Source organism: Felis catus, chromosome B1 (genome assembly GCF_018350175.1).
Source record: "Felis catus isolate Fca126 chromosome B1, F.catus_Fca126_mat1.0, whole genome shotgun sequence".
Taxonomy (NCBI): domain Eukaryota; kingdom Metazoa; phylum Chordata; class Mammalia; order Carnivora; family Felidae; genus Felis; species Felis catus.
The window spans coordinates 68,335,293-68,361,801 of NC_058371.1; the positions used below are offsets into that span (position 1 = coordinate 68,335,293).

General features: G+C 40.0%; 1 long non-coding RNA gene across 8 annotated transcripts in view; it reads left to right on the top strand.

The window, feature by feature from the left end:
- Positions 1 to 5,195: 5,195 nt before the first annotated feature.
- The window catches only part of LOC111560140, a 152,517-nt gene continuing 131,203 nt past the window's right edge, over positions 5,196 to 26,509 (top strand). For 4 of the 8 annotated variants that reach the window (XR_006596610.1, XR_006596615.1, XR_006596614.1 and 1 more), the window contains exon 1: positions 5,197 to 5,618. This is a non-coding gene — a long non-coding RNA (uncharacterized LOC111560140). Of the gene's footprint in view, positions 5,619 to 26,509 lie in introns of all 8 variants that reach the window. The other 4 variants (XR_006596613.1, XR_006596617.1, XR_006596616.1 and 1 more) reach the window with 2 other exon arrangements.

A 26,509-nucleotide genomic window follows, 5' to 3' on the forward strand; every position in this document is an offset into this window, starting at 1 on the left:
CAGTGTGGATAGGACTATGAATATGACAGATTTCACTGCTATATTCTTACAGTATCTTAAAAACAGATTTTTGAGATATAATTAAAGACCAAAGCAGTTGACTTTGAGTTAATCAAAACGGAGAATATGGGTTGGCCTGACTTAATCAGATGGAAGAACTTAAAAGAGAGAATCAAAGCATGAATGAAATTTAACCTGTGGGCCTTGGAGGAGCAAACTTCCTGTTGCAGGGAACAAACAATACATGGCCTCTAGGACCTGAGAATAGCTGCTGTTGACAGCCATCAAGAAAGCAGGAATGTTGGGATGCCTGGGTGGCTCAGTTGGTTAAGTGACTGACTTTGGCTCAGGTCATGATCACAGGGTTTGTGAGTTTGAGCCCCGCCACAGGCTCTCTGCTGTCAGTGCAGAGCCTGCTTCAGATCCTCTGTCCTCCTTTCTCTCTGCCCCTCCCCTACACTCTCTGACTCTCTCTCAAAAATAAACAAACACTAAAAAAAGAAAGAAAGTAGGAACCTCAATCCTACAACTACAAGGAACTAAATTCTGCCAACAACCTAAATAAGCTTGGAAGAGGATCCAGAGTTCCAGATGAGAACCTCCACCTTGATTTCAGTCTGGTGAGACCCTAAACAGAGGAATTCTAATTCATAGGCAGACTCCTGACCCATGGAAACTATGTGAAAATAAATTTGCAATGTTTTAAGAATGTAAATCTTACACACATTGTGTTAGCTTTACCTCTAAGTATTTTATGGTTTTTTATTCTATTGTAAATGGTACCTTTTCAAAAATTCACATTTTCAATACTTACTTTGCTAGCATATAAAAGTACAAGTGATTTTTGTATATTGATCTTATGTCCTCCCAGGGAGCCTCTATCCCAGCCAGGCCTGCCAACACACAGGTGTCAGTGGTTTAGACCACCTGTACCACTCCCTTGACTGATCCATCTTTGCAGATGGTTCATTTAGTCAGAAAAGGTTTCTCCAGACCCTCCTATGAGAAAAAAAATTCTCTCACTCAAAAAGTTCAATCTAGGTAGAAAAAAAATCTATAGTTTCCATGTCACTGCATCCTCTAGAGGGGATGATCTTTGTTTTTCATAACCAAGAATATTATTGTTACAAAACATGTTGGTTTCTTCTAATAGGAGAGTCCTACTTTCTGTCTGAACTAGTTTGGAGTCTAAGTTTAATGTATCCCAGAAGCTGGGCTTAGAAAAAGACAAGGGTGGGTTTCAGCTCTTACTGAGCATTTGCTTTGACTTCATAAAGGTGACCAGGGTCACGGAGGGAGACTGACAGTGACATTGCATACCCACCCTCATGCCAAGTTCTGTCTTTTATACCCGTTCAGGGGACATATTTCTAAAATATTTTCTTGTTTATATAATACTGTCACTATAAAAAAGTTAAAATAACTATTAAAAATATCCACGGGCTTGTCATACTGAGAAAAACAACAAAGTCTTCACCCTATAACTTGGGTCTACCATTCTTTCTTCTGCTTCCCTCACTAACTTGAACTCTACACAGCTTGTAGGGGAGAAAAGGATGGTTGGTTACACAAGGATAGTCCTCGCTCAGTCACCCCAAAATGCAAGAGACAAGTAGCTTCACATATCAAAATGTGAAAACAAAGTTTGGGGATGGTTAGGTTGTGGATTCTGATGTAAAGGAAGACATCTGTGTCTCTGGATCTCTTGGTGGGTAATTACTGCCACCTACCCCTAAAAGGCTCTTAACTTTCCTAATGAAGGCTGAGAATATGAGCACTGCTCTCCAACCCTTACTTGCCTTCCATGGAAATATACTGATGTCTACATCTCCTCCTTCCACTACCCTTGTTCATAATCTAGAACAATAGGGGCAGAACTTTTAGCTCCATGATGGAGGTGGGGGAGCTGTCAGGGAGGATGTTGCCCCGCTGGTTCACCAACCTGCCTCAGTTAAAAGCATCTCATGTTCAGGGAGCCTGGGTGGCTCAATCGGTTAAGTGTCCAACTTTGGCTCAGGTCACGATATCGCATTCTGTGAGTTCAAGCCCCACATCGGGCTCTATGCTAACAGCTCAGAACCTGGAGCCTGCTTCAGTTCCTGTCTCCATCTCTCTGCCCCTCCCCAGCTTGTATTCTCTCTCTCTCTCTCTCTCTCTCTCTCTCTCTCTCTCTCCCCCCCCCCCTCAAAACTAAATAAACATTAAAATAACTTTTTAAAAAAAGCATCTCATGTTCAATAGTCTTTCTCACAGGTTACTTAAATGCTCTTTTAATCTCAACAAGACAGATGGTACAAACAGCTGTGTGAGTGGTGCACGTGTGTAAACATCTATAATTTTGGCTTCCTTAAATTTTTTTTTAACGTTTACTTATTTTTGAGACAGAGAGAGACAGAGAGAGACAGAGCATGAACAGGGGAGGGCCAGAGAGAGAGGGAGACACAGAATCTGAGCTGTCAACACAGAGCCCGACATGGGGCTGGAATTCACAGAGCACGAGATCATGACCTGAGCCGAAGTCGGAAGCTTAACCGACTGAGCCACCCAGGTGCCCCTATAATTTTGGCTTTCTGATTGATCAACTCATTAATTGCTGAAGTGAGAACTGAATTCAAAGACAAACATTAAAATTGATCTCTGGCCTGGCTGTGGAGCCCCTTGCTTTTGAATGAACCATGTAGGGTTGGCAATGAACTTCCCAGCGATAGCTATAATGGACTGAACATCAGAGGCTCTTTTCTAAGTATTTTTTAGCAGTATATCCTTCTCTGCTAAATAGGAAAGTGAGCTACCATCATTCTGGTAAACAGTGGCTAAGAGCCAGATTCAATTTAATTTGGAAAAATTAATACAATTTTACTTATACCTCAGTGTTGTATAATTTATGAATTTACATTTATCAACTCATTTAATCATCATCACTCTCTGAAGCTGGTATTGTTTATATCTTTAACAAAAATACAAAGTGAGGCACTGACAGGTTAATACATATGTATTGGGTTAGCCCAGAAGATGGACCCAATGATAGAGAACCTCCTTCTATAGTGAAAAATCGTGGAGCTGAAACGTCTGGGAGCGGGGTTAGCTTCAGGCAGCAGTGTTAATGCAGGGTCTCAGTGGATGTCATCAGAATTTATTTTATTGCCATATTTTGGCTCTCTCTCTCTTCTGTGCTAGCTTCATTTTTAGGCTTAAGTGGTGGCTAGATCACTGCTAGCAAGAGCTACATCCTCCCACATTCAAGTTTAGAAAATGTGGTGCCTTTATCACACCAATCCTTCAGGCGGATCATGTGCCGCTCCCTAAAATAGTCACCAAGGCCAGTTGAGAGAAATTCTCTCTTTGGGCAAGCCTGAACAGAGGTGTGGGGGAAGACAATTACACCTGCACAAGGCCTGACACTAAAAAATGGGGGTAGTTTCTCTAGAGGGCAATAGAGTTAGAGTTTATATATGATGAGTGACAAAACAAAACAAAAACAAAATAGAGTTCTACTACAGCCCTCTCTCATGATCCAATTCCTGACTTTGGGCCCACAGCCACATGACTGCCTCTTTAAACTCTGAAGCTTGTCGTCAAGTCTGAATGAAGGTACTTATTGAGACCCTGGGAGGTGGGAGGAAAAGGCAGCATGGGGTCCAGGGCAGGGATCTCAAAAGGGGGAAGCTATCTGGGAAATCTAGATATCCCTGTGATGGACCACCCAATAAGCTCACACTTCAATTCCCAGACCTAGAATTTCAATCTTGGAGTTCTTTGCTTCTATTCCAATAGAGCTATGGCCACAACCTAGGCCTTCCTGCCTGCAATACTTCTGCCTAATGAAACAATGCAGTCTATACCTCACCCTCTGAACTCAACCTCCAGTCCTTCTAGCTTATGTCTGCATGCCAGACTTCAACCTTGTCAGTACCTGCTGTAGATCCTTCCACTTCCTCCATCAGCAGCCTCTTGTCTTCAGTTCTTCCCTCTCCACCATAGATTTTATGATCCATCACTTCACCAGCATCCAGCCCCACTTAAACAGCCCTCCACCCCCACCCATTCTTCTATCTTTCCTGCCTCGCAAAATCCGAACTCTCTGCCTTTTCCATACTACCCTCTAATAAGATCGTTCACATAAATATATTGGTACCACTGTAAATTCATGGTCTATAACCAGTGGTCAACTACAATGCCTCCTGAAACTTATTCATCCCATTCATTTATTAAAGCCATGGGTTTTTATGGAGTGCCTATGTGGCGCGTGCTTACAGCAACACTGTGGAGATCACATCATTGTGTCCTCAGCCAACACTGGCACATCCCTGTTAAAACTATTGCAAGCCTCCATTTTCTTCAAACTTCTGTTCCCCACCACCTCAGCAGGTGTGCTAGGACCCTATCTCAAAGGGAAACTAGAAGTCCTTAAGAGAACTACTCTTTTTTCCCTTTATTTTTTTAACCATTTTTTAAATCTTTGCTTATTTTTGAGAGAGAGAAAGAGAGAGCCAGTGTGCAAACATGGGAGGGGCAGGAAGAAGGAGACAGAGGATCTGAAGCAGCTTCCATGCCGACAGCAGAAAGCCCCATGCCCTACTTGAACTCATGAACCATGAGACCATTATCTGAACCCAAGGTGAATGCTGAACAGACTGAGCCACCCAGGTGCCCCTCTTTTTTTCCCCTTATTTAAAAATTGCTTTCATTAACCTTCCCAAACTAGGATACATACCCTTACTTCCCTCATCACAGCAGTTTTCACACTGTGTTATGACTGTCTTTTTAATGTTTATTTATTCACTTAGAGAGAGAGCCCGCAAGAGAGAGCATATGTGTGCATGCAGAAGAAGGGCAAAGAGAGGGAGACAGAATCCTAAGCAGGTTCTACACTGTCAGCACATGGCCCAAGGCAGGGCTTGAGACCACCAACCCTGAGATTATGATCTGAGCTGAAATCAAGAGTGGGAGTCTTAACCCACTGAGCCACCCAGGTGCCTCATCACTTTTGGCTTAATTATCTTTCCTCCGTTAGGACACGAACTGTGCCTATCCCTTTGTTACAGGGGTTTATCTCCAGCATCTGTTGCTTATCTTCTAGCCTGGGGAAAGGAATGAACTATTAGGAGGAACACATGGGCTGGGGTTCCAATTGGGCCTGAAGTCTGAAGGCAGTGCCGTCAAGGGCGGTGGCAACCAGGGGCGGGGCCACGTCGAGGGGCGGGGCCTGAGCGGAGCGCTCCTCTGACTTTGAGTAGGTTGCAGGTTTCCCCTCAGAGTCTTGAGAGTAGTCTCCTTTACTTTTGTGAAACAAGAATTGTCGATTGACGCTCACAGAGCGGGCTTTGGAGACACCTAGAGGGATCTTTCAGCCAGTAATGCCATGATTCTGCCAGGCACATGGGGGTCGGCGCCAACGAGGCCGTTGAGACCGCTGGCCTTGTTAAGGCACGCCCCCCCCCCCCCCCCCCCCCATACAACAGCCTAGTTCTGGTCGCTGAAGAGGAAGGTCTTGGAGGCCGTGCTCAAAACTGAGCCCGCAGCAGAGGAGGTTGGCGGTCGTCGGAGCTCGCCAGCATCGTGGCCCTCAGAACTCCTGTTTACCGCAGATACTCGGGACCCTGGCTGCCGGGCCTTGGGTAGGTCACTGAGCCGTCTCAGATCTCAGCTCTGCTGGGACATATTAATACCGATCTGATAGGGTTGGTGAGCAGTGGCATGAACAAGAAAGGTGCTTTTACACCAGCGGAGTTAAAGGTTGGGCTTGGGGCCCTGCTGCAGTTGCCATATGGCCGTACTGTGGCTGTGTCCAGTGAGTCTCCAGAGCTCCCCAGTGTTCTGGGGTCTGGGCCGCAGGCCTTTCTTTGGGTTAGGGTAGAACAAGTCTAAGGCGACTGCCTTTGCAGACTCAGAGACTGATACGTTCATATATATATATATGTAGTTTTTTATTTTTCAGAGAGAGACTGAGCATGAGCAGGGGAGGGGCAGAGAGAGAGGGGGACACAGAATCCTAAACAGGCTCCAGGCTCTGAGCTGTCAACACAGAGCCTGGAGCCCGTTGCAGGGGTGGAACTCATGAACTGTGAGATCATGACCTGAGCCAAAGTCCATCATTTACCTGAGAGAGACAGCCGGGTGCCCCGAGATTGATACATTCTTGATTTATTGAGAACCTACTATGGGTCAGGTACTGTTCTAGGTAGGAACTGTTGTCAAATCTTTCTTCACTAGAAGTCGAAGTGAGTCCAAGTGATGCCCCACTGTCAAGAAAGAATTTCTTGGGTTGTTAAGGTGCAACATAGTAAGTATATTTAAGTAGCACAGGGGCAGCACCCCAGAGCAGAAAGAGCTGCACTTTTTGCTGTGTGAGGCTGGGTTTTAAACTTAGTAAATAAAGTGAAGGGAGCATAAAGGGAATATCAAATTACAAAAGTTTCTTGGAACTTCTTTGAATTTCTGCTGGTAAAAACTACTTTTGCAAGATTTCTCTGGTGCTTTTCAGTTCAATATCAGTGAGATACACAGGCAGTCATGAGACACTTAAAGAATGTAGCAACCAGCAGGTATTTTGATCCTTATTGAAACTATGCAGGCTTGGGGTGCCTGGGTGACTCAGTGGGTTAAGCGCTGGAATCTTGATCCCAGGTCAGGTCAAGATCTCACCGTTCTTGAGATAGGCCCGCATCACCCCCAGCCTTGCTTGGGCTCTGCACCTATGGAGCAGAGCCTGCTTGGGATTCTCTCCCTCTCTCTCTCTCTGCCCCTCCCTTGCTCTCTCTCTTTCTCTCTCTCAAAATAAATATGAAAGAAAGAAAGAAAGAAAGAAAGAAAGAAAGAAAGAAAGAAAGAAAGAAAGAAAGAAAGAACACCTTGCAGGCTTTAGGTCAGCTTTCTGGGCCAAGGGTAAACATTTTCCTCCTCCTGGCCCTCATCAGAAGGAAGTTTTGTGTTTTGTATGTTTTTTAACAGGTTTTCCCCCTATTATTCACGTAGTAATATACTGAATTGGAAAGATTTAAAAAAGTAAAAGAAAGAACTCTATAGATTCCCAACGTGCCAGTATTGAAACAATGACTAATAGTATGTATTATTGTATCATTCTGGCAAGGGATATACTATGCCAACTTAACCATTCTTTCTCATTGACGTTCTTATAGTTTCCAATTTTTTGACTTAATACTTGGCTTTAAATCCTTATGTATTATATATAACATTTTATTCCAGAAAGTATTTTATTCCAGAAAGCATAAAGCTTTTTCTGACGTTCAGATTATGTCTTACCCAAGGTTTTGCATTTTAGCCACTGATCATCTGCCTCTAGAGTTTTTTGCAGTGAGATCTACCGTGATCCATTTCTTATTCCCACACCTTGAAAACAAATGTGTGGGTGTTTCCACACCAACAATCAGTTTTCCACCTGACCAGACACCAGGTGGGTGTCCAACATTTCAATTCAATTCAGTTCTCACACTATCCCAGAGTTACTGGCAGTCAGGTTAAGGGCTCAGTTTCACAAAATTGCCCCATTTCAGATGCCAGTCATAAGTCCTGGGGCCCAGTACTTCCTGCCTACCAGCTATAAATTGGGGGTTTCTGCAACCCCTTCTCAGTTTTGATAATTTGCTAGAACAGTTCACAGGGCCTAGGAAAAGAGTTTACTTACTATTACTGGTTTATTATAAGAGATACAACTCAGGAATAGACGAATGGAAGAGATGCATAGGGCAAGGAGGTATAAGGAAGGAGCACAATTGTTCATGTCCTCTCTAGGTGCACTGCCCTCACAGCATCTGTGTGTTCACCAACCAAGAAGCTCTCTGAACCTCATCATTTAGAGTTTTTATGGAGGTTTCATTGTATAAACATAATTAATTAAATTTCTAACTATTGGTGATTAAACTCTATCTCCAGCCTCTCTTCCTTCCCCAGACATGGGTTGAGGTGAGGGAGTTGGGTGAAAATTCCAACCTTTTAATCATGTCTTGGTCTTTGGGGTGACCAGCTCCCATTCTGAAGCTATCTGGGGAGCCCCCAGCCAGGAGTCTGCTCATCAGCATGCCAAAAGATAGTCATCACTTCAGAGATTTCAAGGTCTTAGAAGCTTTTGTGTCAGGAACATAGGACTAAGAACAAATATCATAAAAGATGCTCCTATACCCCCTATCCCTCGAGAAATGAGAAGAGTTTTAGGCATTCTGTGCCAGAATGAGGAACAAAGACCAAATATATACCACAATATCCAGTAATCCATTTATGTGGCTTCTTTTAGTACTATCTTCTCTGAGCTTCAAACTTCTCAAAAGCAAATTGATCGCTAAATATCCTCGACCTCAATTTGCCAGACGAACTCTAAACCTAATATTTTCAAACCCCAGCCCATTATCTTCTGCTACTAATCCGCTCTTACTTTCGTAGTAAAGTCAACTAATAGCACCCATTCATCCAAGCAAGAGACATATGAACTATCCTATATTCCTGTCCCTGTGTAATTTCCACGACTAATCAGTCACCAAGATTTGCTGATTTTGTCTTCTACGTATTTCCTAAATCTGTCTCTCCTCTCATTTCTTATTATACCATGGTAGTTCAAACCCTCATCAGTTCTCAAACTGCAGTAGTTGCCTAACTGATTTTATTACAGATGTTCCTTCTTAAATTCTTTCCTCTCACTGCTGCCAGAGCAATCCACTGAAAACAGCTCAACACTCTTCTGGTTATCTGTTTCATCTTTGCTAACTTTTGAAAGTTTATGGTTTGGGGAGAATTAGTTCATTTTGTCATAGTTGTTGAATTTATGACTGTAAATTTGTTTATAGAATTCCCTGATTATCCTTTTAATGGCGGTAGGTTCTATTGTGACACACTGTTTCATTCCTGATTGGAGATGTATGTCTTTTTCTTTGCCGATCTTGCTAGAGTCTTATAAGTTTTTTTTTTATTTTTTCAGAGAACCAGATCTTTGTTTCATTGATTTTTTTTTCCCCCTCGGTTGTTTTGATGTTTTCAATTACAATGATTGCTGCTCTTTATTTTCTTCCTTCTGCTTGCTTTAGGTTTATTTTGCTGTTCTTTAGGTTGTTGAGGTGGGAGCTTAACTCACTGATTTGAGATCATTCCTCTTTTCTAATGCAAGCATTCAGTAATATAAATTTTCCTCTCTACACCATCTGAGCGATATCCCACAGATTTTGATATGTTGAGTTTTCATTTCATTCATTTCTGTGTATTTTAAAATTTCCTTTGATACTACTTCTTTGGTCCTTGGATTATTTAGAAGCATGTTGTTTAATTTTCAGATGTTTGGAGATTTTTCTGTTGTTTTTCTTTAATTGACTTCCAGCTTGATTTTATTATGATCAAAGAATATACTTTGTGTGATTTAAGTTCTTTCAAATTTGTAAAGGTTTGTTTTATGACCCAGGATAATGGTCTATCTTGGTGATGTTCTATAGGTGCTTAAAAAAATGTGTATTCTGCTGTTGTTTTATGGAGCGTTGAAATCTGTTTCTCCTTTCAGATTTACTAGTGTTTGCTTCATGCATTTTTGAAGCAATCGATATATACACATTCAACAATGCTATGTTCTCTTGGTGGATTTATCCTTTTATCATTGTGTAATGTCTCTCTTTATCTCTAGTAATTTAATTTGAAAGAAATTTCTTTGTTTCTCTGAAGTCTGTGTTATCTGATATAAATGTAGGCCATCCCTTTTTTAAGGTTAATATCTGCATTTTTTCTTTCAATTATTTTTCTTTTTTTTTAACCTATCTGTGTCACTATGTTTGAAGTTTTTTGTAGAGAGAATATAGTTGAGTTATATATTTTGTCCACTCTGCTAACTTCAGCCTTTTAATTGGTAGTATTTAGAACATTTATATTTAAACTAATTAGTGACATATTAGGACTTAAGTTTGCCTTTTTATTATTTGTTTTCTCTTTGTTTCTTTTTTGATCCCGTGTTTCTTTTTTTCTTGCATTCCTGTTGATTGCTTGAACTTTTTTTTTTAATTTTTAAAAAATATTTGTTTATTATTTTGAAAGAGTGAAAGACAGAATGCAAGTGGGAGAGGGTCAGAGAGAGAGGGAGACACAGAATCCGAAGCAGGCTCCAGGCTCCGAGCTGTGAGCACAGAGCCCCAGGTGGGACTTGAACCCACCTACGATGAGATCATGACCTGAGGTGAAGTCAGATGCTTAACCGACTGAGCCACCCACGCACCCCACTTGAACTTTTTTTAGAGTTCTATTTTAATTTACTTATAGTGTTTTTGTATACAAATCACTTTGTATAGTTTTCTTAGTGGTTTCTCTAGGCATTAACGTCTACATATGTAACTTATCACCGTCTACTGCTGTTAAGATTTTACCACTTCAAGTGAAATGTATAAACCTTGTACTTAAGTCCCTTTACCTTCTCCACTTCCATCAGCGTTTTCAGGCATAAACCAGTTGTGATACAACCACGCAGTGGCATACTTTTCAGTAATAAAATGTCATTAACTACTGATACTTATAAAAACCTGGACACATCTCAAAAGCATTATATTAAATGAAAGAAGCCAGACTCAAATGTTACATACTGTACGATTCTGTTTAACATTCTGGGATTGGAAAGACCACGGTACCAGAAAACATTAGTATTTGCCATAGCCTACAATGCAAGGAAGGGGTCTGATACCAAAGGATTGAAGGAACTTCTGGGGATGATTAAATATTCTGTATATTGACTAATGTGTTGTTTATGTGACTGTATGCATTTGTCAAAACTCAAACAGTAGAGAGAATGGTGAAAATTAAAATTCATAAGGTAAACTTTACTCTGTGCAAATTATATCTTTAAAAAATTTTTTAAATTTTATAGCCTGGCTGCTATATGGTGCATTTATCTCCATCACATATGAAGTGATTTCATGAGAATATATTTTTAATAGCAGAATTTTTGATTGGACTTATTTTTATAAGAAAAATTAGAATTCCATAAAATATATGACCTTAGAAGAAAAAAAATACTTGGGAGCCAATAGAGATTTGGGTGAAATGTTAGAAAGTAGATGGGAGAAATTGAAAAACCCTTTATAGAGGAAGTATCCATAGATATGATTCAAAACTAACAAAAGGTATTGCTATATGTAATCTAAATTACACTCCTAAAAGCTTGGATTGTGTTAAAACAGGATATCTATCCTGCTCCACAAATCGGGATGGATATGTGGGTTGATGTGAGTATATTTGAAGGACATGGAAAGTTGTTTGTTATAAAAAGACAAGATTTTTAATTGTTGGCAGGAGAGTAGTAACTTGAGTGAGAGAGAGAGAGAAGAGAAGGATCCGCAGGATGAGACAGAGTTGAAACTTTTAAAAGGAAGTGCATGAGAAACAGAATAGCTGAAAGGGGATTTTTCCAATTATTGCCTAATTTGTGCATTAGTATCTCTCTTGCTCTTTGTCATCCTTACAGTATGTTTAGTAAAGACTACATTACTCACTAAATCATTTTTGTATAAATACTGTCATTTGGGGGAAATTGAAGGAGGGAGTATTGATTTCTGTGTCTAGGTGTATACAAGCTAAAACCCACCCTTGGTCCAGAGGCATGTGCTCTCCATTTTAAATTCAAGCCCACAAGTCTTACAGTGTTCAGCACTGGCCTAGTGGGGGACTCAGACTGATCTCCTTTCCTAGGCAATTTAGCACCTTGTACCTCAAAAGTCAACTCCAGTGATATGGGTTCACTCCATTACTGTCACTACTGCTTGGGGAGGCTACTGAAACACAGGGGGAACCATGAAAAAGAAAAAGTATAATATAACACACAGCAACACCATACCAAACTGACATGGAGATGTTTTAAATCTTGAGTCCCAACCACTTAAGGCCTTTTAGGATTGTTTGGCCAACTGACTATTTTACTGACCTGGGTGGACCTCCCGATCATCTCGAAAACCCCATCATCACATCTACTTGTAGGGACCAAGTTTGAGGATTTTGGAACTGATTGAGGAAAAAGATATGCCCATGAGGTGGCAATAGCACACACTAGTTTATTTGGGTGATTCTTAGCACCCCCTCAAAAAATGAAATACTTAATGGGGTATCTGGGTGGCTCGGTCAGTTAAGCGACTGACTCTTGGTTTCTGTTCAGGTCATGATCTCACCGTTTATGAGATCAAGCCCCATGTTGGGCTCCATGCTATGGAGCCTGCTGTGGATTCTCTCTCTTCCCCTCCCCCCACTCATGCAGGTGCTCGCTCTCTGTCTCTCAAAATAAATAATTTCTTTAAAAATGTGTACTTAGGTACAAATCTAACAAAATATGTACAGAATTTGTATTAGGAAAGCTACAAAACTCTGATAAAAGAAATCAAAGACATTCTGAACAAATGGAAAGAGGCTACATGTTCATGGATAGAAAAACTCAATATTATTAAGATGTCAATTCTTCCTAACTTGATCTATAGACTCAACATAATCCTGATCAAATTATCACCAAGCTATTTTGTGTATATCAACAAATTGATTTTAAAGTTTATATGAAAAAGCAAATGACCCAGAATAGTCAACACAATATTGAAGAAGAAAAGTTAGAAGCCTGACAGTACCTGACTTCAAGACTCACTATAAAACTATAATAGCAGTGGGTATTGGTGAAAGAATAGACAAATAGATTGATGGAACAAAATAGAGCTCAGAAATAGACCCGTGCAAAAATAGTCAACTAATCTTTGAAAAAGGAGCAAGGGTAATCAATGGAGAAAGGATAGTCTTTTCAGCAAATGGTACTGGAACAGCTGAACATCAACCTGCAAAAAAAAAAAAAAAAAAAAAAAAAAATGAATCTAGACACAGACTTTGCATCTTCCACAAAATTAACTTAAAAGTTTAAGTCATAGGCCTAAATGTAAAATGCAAAACTACAAAATTTCTAGAAGATAACTTAGAAGAAGATCTTGGTGACCTTGGGTTTGGCAGTGACTTTGCAGATAGAATACCAAAGACACAATTTATGAAAGAAAAAAATTGCTAAGTTTAAAATTAAAAGCTTAAGCTCTGAAAAAGTCACTTAAGAAAATGAAAAGACAAGCCACAGACTTAGGGAAAGTATTTGCAAAACATACCTGATAAAGGACTGGTATCAAAATAAACCAAGAACTTTTAAAACCCAGCAATAAGTAACTCAACAACCCATTTTAAAAATGGGCAAAAGAATAGACACTTCACCAAGGAAGATATAAAGATGACAAATAAACATATGAAAAGATGCTCAACAAGCATTGGGCCTTAGGGAATTGGTAATTGTAACAATGAGATAGCACTATACACCTAGTAACAAGGGTCAAAATTCAAGAAACTGACAATACCAATGCTCAAGAGGTTGGGAAGCAAGAGAGAATACAAAATCATGCAATCACTTTGGAAGACAATTGTCAATTTCTTCGCTGAATAATAGTCTTACCATACAATCTAGCAGTTGTACACCCACGTATTTACCCAAGTGAGTTGAAAACTTGTCCACACCTTTTGGGATGAGCACTGGGTGTTGTATGGAAACCAATTTGACAATGAACTTCATATATTGAAAAAAAAAAAAAAAAAAAGAAAGAAAACTTGTCCACACAAAAACTTATCCACAAAGCTTTATAGCAGCCCATTCATAATCATCAAAAACTGGAAGCAACCAAGATGTCTTTCTAAAAGTGAATGGATAACCAAAATGTGGTATATCCATATAGTGGAATCGTATTCAGTGATAAAAAGAAATGAGCAACCAAGCCAGGAAAATCATGGAAGAACCCTAAATGCATATTAAGTGAAAGAAACCAGTCTGAAATGGCTACATACTGTGTGATTCCAGCTCTATGACATTTTTTGGAAAAGGCAAACAACAGAAGCAGTAAAGAGATCCAACGATTGCCAGAGTTTCAGGGGGAGGGAGTGAAGGAACGCACACGTGGAACCTGGAGGATTATCAGGGCAGAAAAACTATTCCATATGAAACTGTAATGGTGAATCTGTGTCTCTATGCATTTGTCCAAATCCATAGAACTGTATAAAGAGTGAATTTTATTTTAAACTATGGACTATAGTTAAGAATAATGCATCAGGATAGATTCATGAACTATAAAAAACAGTGCCACACTATTGCAAGATGTTAATAGGGGAAACTGTGTGGAGAGTAGTAAGCGGGAATGGTCAGGAAATATGAAATTCCATGTACTATGCACAATTACTCTGTGAATCTAAAACTGTACTAAAAAATCTATTAACTATTTTCTTAAAAATTCAATTGAGGACCACATGCAGAAAATCCGCTGAGTTTCTGAAAGAAGGAAAAATAGAAGATATTCTTTTCCACTTTAAAAATGATTGATAGGGGCGCCTGGGTGGCGCAGTCGGTTAAGCGTCCGACTTCAGCCAGGTCACGATCTCGCGGTCCGTGAGTTCGAGCCCCGCGTCGGGCTCTGGGCTGATGGCTCAGAGCCTGGAGCCTGTTTCCGATTCTGTGTCTCCCTCTCTCTCTGCCCCTCCCCCGTTCATGCTCTGTCTCTCTCTGTCCCAAAAATAAATAAAAACGTGGAAAAAAAAAATTAAAAATGATTGATAGAAAGAATGGAAAGTGAAATTATTTTTAATGTTGAAAGTCATCTTTTTCTTAAATAATCCATGTCTGCAGCTCACCTAGAGGAATGAGTGCAAAATTTGGGTTCCAGCCCTTTATTCTTGCCTTTCAGCGTCATTGCAAAGTCAGTAAGTAAGAGGACCAAAGATCAAGAGCCACATGTGCTACCTACCAACTAAGCCAGCCAGGTGCCTCTTTCCTAATCTCTTTCTAACATAGTTCATGTAATTCTGGGCCCAAAATCCTCTGAGTTTTTGAAAGAAGGAAAAATAGAAGATATTCTTTTCCACTTTAAAAATGATTGATAGAAAGAATGGAAAGTACAATTATTTTTAATGTTGAAACTCATCTTAAATAATCCATATCTGTACCTCACCTAGAGAAATGAGTGCAAAAGTTGGGTTCCAGCCCTTTATTCTTGCCTTTCAGTGTCATTGCAAAGTCAGTAAGAGGACCAAAGATCAAGAGCCACATGTGCTACCTACCAACTAAGCCAGCCACGTGCCTCTTTCCTAATCTCTTTCTAACATAGTTCATGTAATTCTGGGCCCAAGTGCAGCCCTAAGGTTGACATGAGTTTAGGAAACCCATAAAGAAGAAAATATTAAAGAAAGCCTCAAGGTGAATGACAGAATGTGTATTGTAATGTAAAGGGTGTGGGGAATTTGATCCCTTCCTGGTTTGCCAGGCCTTTCTGTCCCCATTCTGATCCTGAGTGCAGTTTGTACCTTCTGCCTTCTGCCGCCCCCATGGGAAAGCTTTCTGACCATTAAAGCTTCTTTAACTATTATAGCAAGATCCCTGATGTGAGGTGTGCAGTATAGTTTCTGCAGAAGGTCACTACTCTTTGGAGTAGGTGGCAGCCGCTGCTCTCTTTGGTTTCCCTTTGGTTTCCATAACTCCTCTGTTTTCTCTAACTCTATTCTCTTCCATCTCACCAGACCCTCCAGATAATCAGTCACTAGCCCTCTGCCTGAGCACTCTCTGCATAGGCCTGATTGCCAGCCTTTCTGTGTGAGTCCTTGAAGTAACTTTTAAAAGCTCATCTTCCCTCATTGGACCCCATCTTGTTTCTGATCCTTTCTGTTTCCCTTTTTCTCATTGTATCCCGCCATCCTACTGAGACCCACTCCCCATTTAACTACTATCAGTGGTCTTCTCTCTGCCATCAAAGGCCATTATACCATTGCCCCCACATTCTCACATTTTCTAAACCTTCTGATGGCTGTTACCACCTTTGTCCTTATGTCCTTCCTTGCCACTTGGCCATTCTATTCTTCCACTTACCTTCTTTTACCCCTACCACTGTTTTTCTCAGCTGTGACCCAAGAATCCTCCCTACTACTTTCCCCCATTTTTCCCTTTTCCCTCTATGCTTGACTTCTCTGTCACCTGGGAGCCCCTTCTGCCACTGTATTCCACATTCCTAATGAACCATCCTTCATGCCACACCACTTGCCTTTTCCCTTCCTCTCCAGAGCACAATCAGATACTGGATCTTTTTGTCCACCCAGACCTTACTTTGTCTCTAGACCTGCTACCCTGATCCCACCAATCTCAAGATATCAACTGCTCAACAAACTTGACACACCCTATGGGTTTTACTGACTCATTTCCCAGTCATTCCCCACCAAGAACTCTACTCCATCTCTACCATATTTAGCTCTGACTCGTTACGATTTAATCCCAACCTTACTGAACACTGTCTCCACCATAGTTCATATCTAGATAACTTCTGTTGATTGGCTTCTTCTGTCTTAGAAATTTCAGACATTGACTAGTCAAGCCTGTGCATTTTAGCTTTCTACTGGTAGTAGATATATGCCAAGGATTTGTTCCTCCTCACCTTGTCATACTGTGATTTCCAACAAAAGCTTCATACACTGCTCAAAAGAGGTCTGTCTCTAGGAAGTGCCCTCAACCAGGCATGTGAAAGCTGGTAGCCTCCCTTTCCTCAGCCTTGATGTCCAGGTACTCCTGGAGATAGGGTCAGAAATAGACTGATTTCCAGATTTGGGAGGAGAAAGACAAGGAGGAATCACTTCCAAAACACCTGAGGTCAGGCTATCAAGCAAATTCCTTTGGGAAAACCATAACATAATTTACTGATGAGTGGGATAGCACCCAGAAGATTATTTAGAGAGTTAGTTATCGAGGACCTCAAAGGAACCTGGACTAGAAACAACTCAAAAATGCATTAATGGTACACTTGGGCAAGAAGTTGGAGCTTATCTGTCAGGATTGGATGCCTGCAGTGTGCCTCAGTCATGACTTTCTCCTAAGAATTCATTGTCTCTTCTTGGAAAATACTGTGTGCCTTGGGATATCAGTAACTTGGCATCCTTGTAGTGTTCAGAAACATCAGCTGAATACCTCCCTGGAGTTCTCCTTCCCTGATCCAGACCCTCACCTTCTGCTAGAAACTCATATTCAACTTTGTAGAGTTGTGCTTTGTGCTCAAAGAAGTTCTAGTGACATAGAATACAATGGGAGTGGGGATTCCTGGGTTAGATTACATCAAGCCCCCACCCCGTACAAGATGTCAGGACAGCTTTGTCCCATCTTACTCAAAATTATTTGGAGTCTTCTCCACTTTGCTCAAACTTCAGCCCCACTGCCTCTGCAGATATACCTTCTCCACTCCAAAAAGGAACAAGAAACCATCAAGTGGGAAGCATTCACTAACAAGTATTCTAAAACACTTGGATCTCATTCTTCCTTTCCTAATTCCTTCCAGTTTTAAAGAAAGAACTGTACTTATAGGAGGTCTTATTTGAGTCTGCTGAAAAAGGACAGGTGCCCTTCTCCCCCACTATGACATTTTCCACACTGTTGTGACTTTTGGTTGAGTTTCTCTTTTTTGAAGAAGGTGTTCTGGTCTATCATGTTCACTGCTCTATCCCCAGCATCTAGTAGGTGATCTATAAACCTTTGAGGAATGACTGAGCAAAGGAAGGGACGCCTGGGAGACAGGGCCCACCCAACACATCTCCAGGGACAGGCCTGAGGAGCGTCCTCCCCAGGTTTCATTCCTTTCAGTTCTCTGTTGCTTCTGAGCTGGAGATCTCACCTCACAGTGGAGTTTCTGATGAAGCTTAGTGGATGTCTGAGAAGTCTTGTATTTGTTCCTTGTCAACAGGCAAGTCTTATATTCCTGGAGGATGCTCCAGCCCAGGCTTGGCCTTAGAGTCTCACAGCACCCACATGTGGCCATAGCCCCTGCAGGTCTTTGGAGACTTTTCAAGGCACTGGCCTGCTGAAGATGTGATCCTTCTTTCCAGGGACTTGGGCAGGGTGATAATAATAATGGTAATAATACTGACCCACTATTTATTGAAAATACACCATGTACTGGTTGCCTGGCATTGAGGAAGTCATTTGACCCGAATTCCTCATCTCATCTATTACAGGAAATATATATTAATGCCTACCTAATACAGTTGTCATAAGAGTGGAGCTAGAGTTAAGGGCTCAGCATGGTTCTTGTTGCAGTCACCATTGGCCTTACTGAATGGCCTCATCCAGTGCCCTCTGAAAAAGCCCCCAGGTCTTAGAAATATCAGGATAGATCAGAAAGACAATAAGACCTTAAGATACCAGTGAGTCTACTAAATTGAAGCGTCGGCATCTCAAATTCTTTCTGTAGGACTAATATCTACAAACTACATGGTACCCTACTCTAAATTGTATTCAAAGATGCTGACATGAGCTGTACAGATCCTGGTGTTCAAACATGAGGCCAGAAAGAATGGTTTGTGGTTACTCCAGGAAAAGGCCTATTTAGACCCAGGATCAGCATCAGAGATGAAGCCTCCTCCTGAGGGCCAGAGGCAGAACCATGTCTCATTATCTCTGAAATCTAGCAATTTGCAAGATTCCCTGCAGGAGACAGGGCTTCTTGGTAGGGCAAAAAATATGAGATGACTTCCCTCAAATATTCGGTTGTTGATGTATTCATGCATTCACTGAGAGCCAACTGTTTGTCAGGTACTGTGCTCATAGGAACTTTAGCTACATTTGTCATCACCAGAAGTAGAAGGAAATATTCTTCTTTGGTAGTTCTTCTGATTATAAATGTATTATATAGGGAAGTTGGAAGATATAGAAGAATGGATGAAAGAATCTCATGACTCCTCAAACTCAAAACAATGACCATGAACCCACAGGTTTTTCTTGTTATAGATTTTGCTCTGCAAATTTTTATAATGTTTAATATATAGTGTTTTTAGAACCATAGGACAATATTTGACATCATAAACATTTCTACATTATTATAAACGTTTCCTAAACATAATTTTTAAAAATTGAGGTATAATTTACATACAATGTTACATTAGTTGCAGGTGTATAGCATGGTGGTTTGCCATTTCTATACATTGTGAAATGATCACCACAATAAGTCTAGTTATTATCTAGTTGTATTACCATACAAAGTTTATACAATATTATTTATTGTGTTTCCTAGGCTGTACATTATCCCCATGACTTATTTATTTTATAACTGGAAGTTTGTACTTGATCCCTTCACTCACTGCACCCCCCCAACACACACACACACACACACACACACACACACACACACACACCCCTGTCCCCTGACACAACTACCAATCTGTTCTTTGTATTTATAAGTCTGGATTTGGTTTGGTTTGCTTTTTAGATTTCACATATAAGTGAAACCATGTGGTATTTGTCTTTGACTTATTTCACTTAGCATAACACCTTCAAGTTCCATCCATGTTGTGATAAATGGCAGGATTTCATTTGGGGGGGGGGACTGAGTATTACTCTATAATATACGTATTTATCACAGCTTTTTTATCCATTCATCCTTTGATGGATACTTAAGGTTGTTTCCATATCTTGGACATTGTAAATAATGCTGCAGTGAACAGAGGGGTGCATATATCTTTTTGAATTAGTGTTTTTTTTTCTTTTTTTTTCTTTTTTTTTTTTACATTTATTTATTTTTGAGAGACAGAGTGAGACAAAGTAAGAGTGGGGGAGGGACAGAGAGAGAGGGAGACACCGAATCCAAAGCAGGCTCCAGGCTCTGAGCTATCATCATGGAGCCTGACGCAGGGCTCGAACCCACAAACTGTAAGATCATGACCTGAGCCAAAGTCAGATGCTTAACTGAATGAGCCACCCAGGCGCCCCAGTGTTTTTGTTTTCTTTGGGTAGATACCCAGTAGTGGAATTGCTGGATCATATTTATTTATTTATTTTTATTTTTTATTTTTTATTTTTTTATTTTTTTATTTTTTTGAGGACCCTCCATACTGTATTCTGTAGTGGCTGCACTAATTTGCATTCCCACCCACAGTACAGAAGGATTCCCTTTTGTCTACATCCTCTGTTATCTATTTGATGGCAGGTGTGAGGAGATATCTCATTGTGGTCTTGATTTGCATTTCCCTGATGATTAGTGATGTTGAGCATCATTTTGTGTGCCTGTTGGCCATCTGTTTTGCTTTTTGGAAAAAAAAATGTCTATTCAGATCTTCTGCCCATTTTTAATTTTAATTGGATTTTTTGGTGGGTTTTTTTCTTGTTATTGAGCTGGATGAGTTATTTATATATTGTGGATATTAACCTCTTATTAAGTATATGATTTGAAAATACATTCTTCCATTGAGTAGGTTGCCTTTTCATTTTGTTGATGGTTTCCTTTGCTATGCAGCTTTTTAGTTTGATATGGTCCCAGTAATTTATTTTGGCTTTTGTTTCCCTTGCCTTTGGAGTCAAATCCAAAAACAAAAAAAAACAAAAAATTACAAGACTGATGTCAAGGAGTTTAGTGCTTTTTTTTCTTCTAGGAGTTTTATGGTTTCAGATCTTACATTCAAGTCCATAGTCAATTTAGAGTTAATTTTTGTAGGTGGTATAAGATAGTGGTCTGATTTCATTTTTTTGCATATGGCCGTCCGGTTTTCCCAACACCGTTTTATTGAAGAGACTGCCCTTTATGCATTGTATATTCTTGCTTCCTTTATCAAAAATTAATTGACAATATATATTTAAGTTCATTTTGGGCTCTCAGTTCTGTTCCATTGATCTATGTGTCTGTTTTTGTGCCAATATCATAGTGCTAAATATCACTTCTAATAATTCTTATACTTTAGAAAGTGGATATACCATGTCTACTGTGTGTGTGTGATTTTTTCAATTTTTTTCATAAGACTTTGCTCCACATCCTGTGCATAATTGTACTTGCTTATAAGGTTCTTATTCCAACAAGTATAATGCTGTTTCTGATTCCAGATTATTTCCTAACCCAAAAGTCTATTCTTGCTTCTCGCTCTCTCTCTACAGTCTACTTAGTGGAATTATCCACAAATGTGGTTTGTTACTTCAGCTCTGACTACTTCCCTGAGCATCACATTTATTAACCTAGTTGCCTGCTAAACATCCTAATATCAATTTCCCACTAGTAACCTAACATCTTCAAAACTTAACTAACTAGTGATCTGACACCTTCAAAACTTAGCCAGTTATGTTCCTATGCCACAAACCTACTCTTCTTTTTGTATCACAGAAATCAGTTAGCAACACCCAGCAACCCAACATTAGAGCCATCTATTCTTTCATTTTTACCGTAACTAGTTAGTCACCAAGTTTTGTCACTTTAATCTGCTAAATATTTCTCAAGTCTACTTCTCTTCTGGTAATCCAAGCCCTCAGTGTCTCTCACCTAAACCTATGTAGTGCCTCCTAGCCAATCTCCATCCCTACACCTTTCCCCTTCTTGTGTCATTTCCTCTCATACTACCTGAGCAGTCTACCTAAAACAGAAATGTCCATGACATTCCCCAAATCCTTCAGTGACTCTCTTGTCTGCCAAGTGAAATCTGCTTCTTAACCTGATATACAAGCCCTCTGCTAGGTCCTCTCCTTCTGTCATGTCACTTCTATCACTTCTACTCCCAGCGCTGCATTTGTTACTTCAGTAATAGAGAAATGTTTGTAGATTTCCATGAGCCCTCTGTGTTGTTCAGTGCTTTCGTGTCTGTCTGCTCATGATGATAGATCTGCCTGGAACTCCCTTTACACTTCTCTTCACCTGGGTAATTCTTAACCATTCCTCTGGATTTAGTTCAGTCATCACCTCTTTCAAGAAACCTACTCTGAAGCTTCTGGTTGAGAGAAATGTTCCTTCTTTCTACTCTACATAGTACTTACCTCTAGATCTTTTCATTTTAAACATGCTTTAAAAATAATTTAAACATACTTGCTTTATATACTTTGTTATAAATTTCAGTATCAATAGTCTTTGCAAGTGTCTTATTCCACCAGTTTGTAGTTTCTGTTGATTCTTGTTCATTGCCTTTTTCCTCACATATTGTAGGATTTGCTAGATTTTATTATGAGCTCAAATTTGGTTGACTTTTAAATTTGGAAATCCCAAAATTACCCGAATTACCTTGGTTTCTGCCAAATGCTAGGAAACACTACCAACCTAGAACCATTTCAACTGAATATCTTGCATTGGGCTTTTTCAGCCTGGAAGTATGCTGAAATTCAAATCCCAGGACTACATGAGAGTAACACTGTGGTGTAAAACATTAAGAAACATTACTATGAATTTTTTAAGCCAGTATCAACTGAGACAGATTGATTTTCTTTTTGTTCACTTTACCAATGTACAGATTTTTCAAAATTCATCTTTTTAACTGAAGACCTGGCTTAATGTAGGAGTCTCAGATTCAGCTTACCCACTTTTGGGGGGTTGAAATTCTGTTCCTCAAGGGAGCTTTTTTTTTTTTTTAAAGAGAGCACAAGCATGGCAGGGTGGGGTGTGGAGGAGGAGGGGGAGGAGGAGAGAATGAATCTTAAGCTGGCTCCATGCTTAGCACGGAGCCCTGACACGGGGTTTGATCCCACAATCCTGAGATCAAGACCTGAGCTGAAATTAAGAGTTGGACACTCAACCAACTGAGCCACCCAGGAGCCTCCTCAGTGGGGCTTTAAACCAGCAAAGCTCTAAGTTACTGAACTGGAGACCTAGCTGCAGTGGGCCTAAGCTTCTGCGTTGGCTACCACACTAGTTTCAGCTGTGTTTTGTCTTGCTTTGGGATGGGAATTATTTTTGTTGTTGTCTACTTATTTGTTCTCTTACTTTCTTATAAACTCAGCAGTGCATTTAAAAGTATGTTTACTCTCATTTATCTAGCATTTGAGAGTGCATTCAGAATATCCATTCTTGTTAAATTGATGGAAATAGAAATGTCAAGAGTTCATTTTTTTTTTAATGTTTATTTCTGAGACAGAGGGAGACAGAGCATGAGTGGGGGAAGGGCAGAGAGAGAGGGAGACACAGAATCAGAAGCAGGCTCCAGGCTCTGAGCTGTCAGCACAGAGCCTGATGTGGGGCTCGAACTCACAAACCGTGAGATCATGACCTAAGCCAAAGTCAGTTGCTCAACCGACTGAGCCACCAGGCACCCCAAGAGTTCATTTTTAACTTATGTTCTGTATCAAGATTACTTACAGATTTTACAAATAATGTTCTGCCAAATACTTGGGGTTTTTTTCTGGCTAATTTTGAAATTATTATATTTTATTTTTTGCTAGAGTATGGCATACACACTGTGATAAAAATCATATAGTAAAAAAATAGCAATCTGTCCTCTACTTTCTATTATCCCAACTCCTGCTTCCAAAAAACAACCCTTTAAAATCTTAATCTTAAAAATTACTGCTTGTATTATTCAACTCCTTTTTTTAAAAAAATAATATTTTTATAAATATTTATTGATTCATTAATTGTGCACATTACATATTGAACTCTTATAATGGGAAAGGACATTTACCTCCTGCATTTACCTATACAGCTATATCATAAACTTTTATTAAACCAATGTTTAATATCTGCCCTACTGTAATTTTAAATATATTAAGCATTGTGTGAAGTTGTGCACTCCAATTATGTTTACTTTGTGTACAACATTTTTTTTCTGGAGTCAAAAATTTCCTCACTTTTTTCACTTACTCCATTTCCTATACATATAATCTCTCAAACGTGCTTATTATATGGTCCACGTCATCAAATTATGATTTGTATTTGTTTTGCCCTGCCGACCTCCTTTCTAAAGTTTTCTTTATGAAATAAATCTGTCTTTAGATTCTAATATGGATGTTTTGTTCAAACTTCTTGTGCATCTGTAACCAGAATCTTTATTTGCTGTTCCTCTGAAGTGAAGAAGAGCGTTTCCTGGATACTGTGTTGGTCTTTTTCTTACTTTTTCCCACATAATTTTGTTGGGAATGCATCTTCTAGTGGTTTCCTGAGAAAGAGCCCACAGGAAATAAAACTTTTGAGATCTTGCATGTCTGAAATGTTTTTATTGTACCCTGACACTTGTCCCTATCCAGTTTGTCAGGATACGGACTCCTGTGTTGAAAGTCATTTTGCAGTTGTTTGAGGACCTATGGTTGAAGAGACCATTCTTTCCCCAGTGAATGAACTTGGTACCCTTGCTGAAAATTTCACACATTTTCTTAAGGCATCAGTGTTTTCCTTCCATTTACCTAATGTCAAATTGTTAGCAGGTGCCCTACCTCTTATTTTCATATTGCCTTCTGTAAAACAAATGTTTGTACCATGGAATGTTCTATAATGATTATAAATAGTGTTTTGAATTTGGACAGTTTAGATTCATAATTTGACTTTACTGCCTCTGAACAGTGCAACACTGGGTAAGTTTTTTACTTTTGCTAGGTCTCAGTTTTCTCATTTTTTAAATGGATATAGTAAGAACAGTATAGTTATTTCATATAGTTGTTTAAAGAATCTAATGAGATGGTGCATATAAAGTTTAGAGCAGTGACTGGCACAGAGTAAATATTTAGTAGACAGCACTCATACTCTAGATGCTGTCAGCCCCTACATACGCTATACAGAGCTGGATGGGAATTTGGTGTATTCTGGTATTAGCTTCTTAAGGTGCAGAGATCCTCAAATGTAGAAAACAGAAGGAAGGTTCCTTCTCATTGCAGTCTGATTGTGTACCAGAAGTATTTTTTTTTTTAATTTTTTTTTCAACGTTTATTTATTTTTGGGACAGAGAGAGACAGAGCATGAACGGGGAAGGGGCAGAGAGAGAGGGAGACACAGAATCGAAAACAGGCTCCAGGCTCCGAGCCATCAGCCCAGAGCCCGACGCGGGGCTCCAACCCACGGACCGCGAGATCGTGACCTGGCTGAAGTCGGATGCTTAACCGACTGCGCCCCCCAAGCGCCCCCCAGCAGTCTTAATCTTGGTGACTTATCAAATGGAAATGTGGTATGATGAGCCCCTCACCCCCTTGCCCCATCCACTCATTGGTGATCCTGTTCCCACTACCAGTGGATGAGTATTTTCACCTCATACCATTAAGCTACTTCCTGTGGGTTAGATCCTGTGCAGAGTTTTCTGTTAGTTTCCAGTTCCAGACTGAATGATCCTCCTCTGTGTCTCAGGGACAGTCCTAGAAAACTGGCCATGTGTATGTGAGGATTAACTCACTAGCCTTACTGATGGCAGTTCAGGCTCTATTGTAGGCAATGCATTTTCTCCTGTTGAGCACTAGAGGGTGCTCTGTACGTGTGTATAGGAGATGCTGAGCCCATACATTTCAGTGTACTCCTGTGAACACAAATAGAGAAACATAGGCAAAGACATATTCATGCACAGATATGTATTCAGATACATGGATAAACACCCACCCAGCATCACATACATAACCCACACCTCCACAACATAGATATGTATATACTTGTCAGCACATGTGCATAGAAACATACTCCTGAACATAGTCACATGTCCATAAAAACCCACCTAGACTCACAAATGAACATATCCACCAATACAAAAGGTACATTCAGAAATGCACATATAGAACCACTCGGATCCACTCACACACACACAAATGCACAGACATACACATAGCCAGAGACACACACGAGCAGACAGTCTACAGACACTTTCACATCTATGATCTCACACCAGATTGGGATCATAATTTACATGTTATAGGCCAAGAACAAGGCTGAGAGGGTCCAAGTGTTTTACCCACATTCACATAGTGACAGATGGTAGAGTTAAGATTACCCCCTAAGTAAGATCTCCAGTAAGGACATGCATTATTTCAAAAAGGGATAAGTTGCTGTTCATATTTACTTTTGCAGTTATTCCAGTATTAGGGTCAATTCAGCTGTTGTTCCTTGAAAGCTGTTTTGAAAGTTTCACTTTCAGATTCACTGGTTATTTAACCAATTTTTGCCAATTGAAAATAGCTCCTTGGGGTGGCTCAGTGGGTTGGGCAACTGACTTCAGCTCAGGTCATGATCTCACGGTTCGTGGGTTCAAGCCCTGCATCAGGCTCTGTGCTGACAGCTTGGAGCCAGGAGCCTGCTTCAGATTCTGTGTCTCCCCCTCTCTCTGCCCCTCCCCTGCTCACAGTCTGTGTCTCTCTGTCTCTCAATAATAAATAAATGTTAGAAAGAAAGAAAGAAAGAAAGAAAGAAAGAAAGAAAGAAAGAAAATAGATCCTTGTTCATTTTATTCTAAGGAGATGGAGAGCAAACATTCAGACCATTCTGTCGTTGCAACCTCCTCTCAACCCCCAGGATAGTGGAATATTGTTGTGAAACCTTGCTCATCAGTAGGAGAGGCCAAGAAAGGACAAGATGGTCTCTGATTCATTCTGCCTTTCATATCTCACACAAGTTCATTTAACTCACATCTAATTAGCTGTATCCAAGTTTAAAGAATATAGATTTTAACTTTCCACTCTCCAACCAGAAGGAGAGTAGAATGACATTTGAACAAGTTAGTTGTTCCTTTGTATACAGCACAACAACTTACTCAAGGTTATACAGCCAGTAAGAGGTAGAACTATGGAATTCAAAATGACTGTGCATTCTGA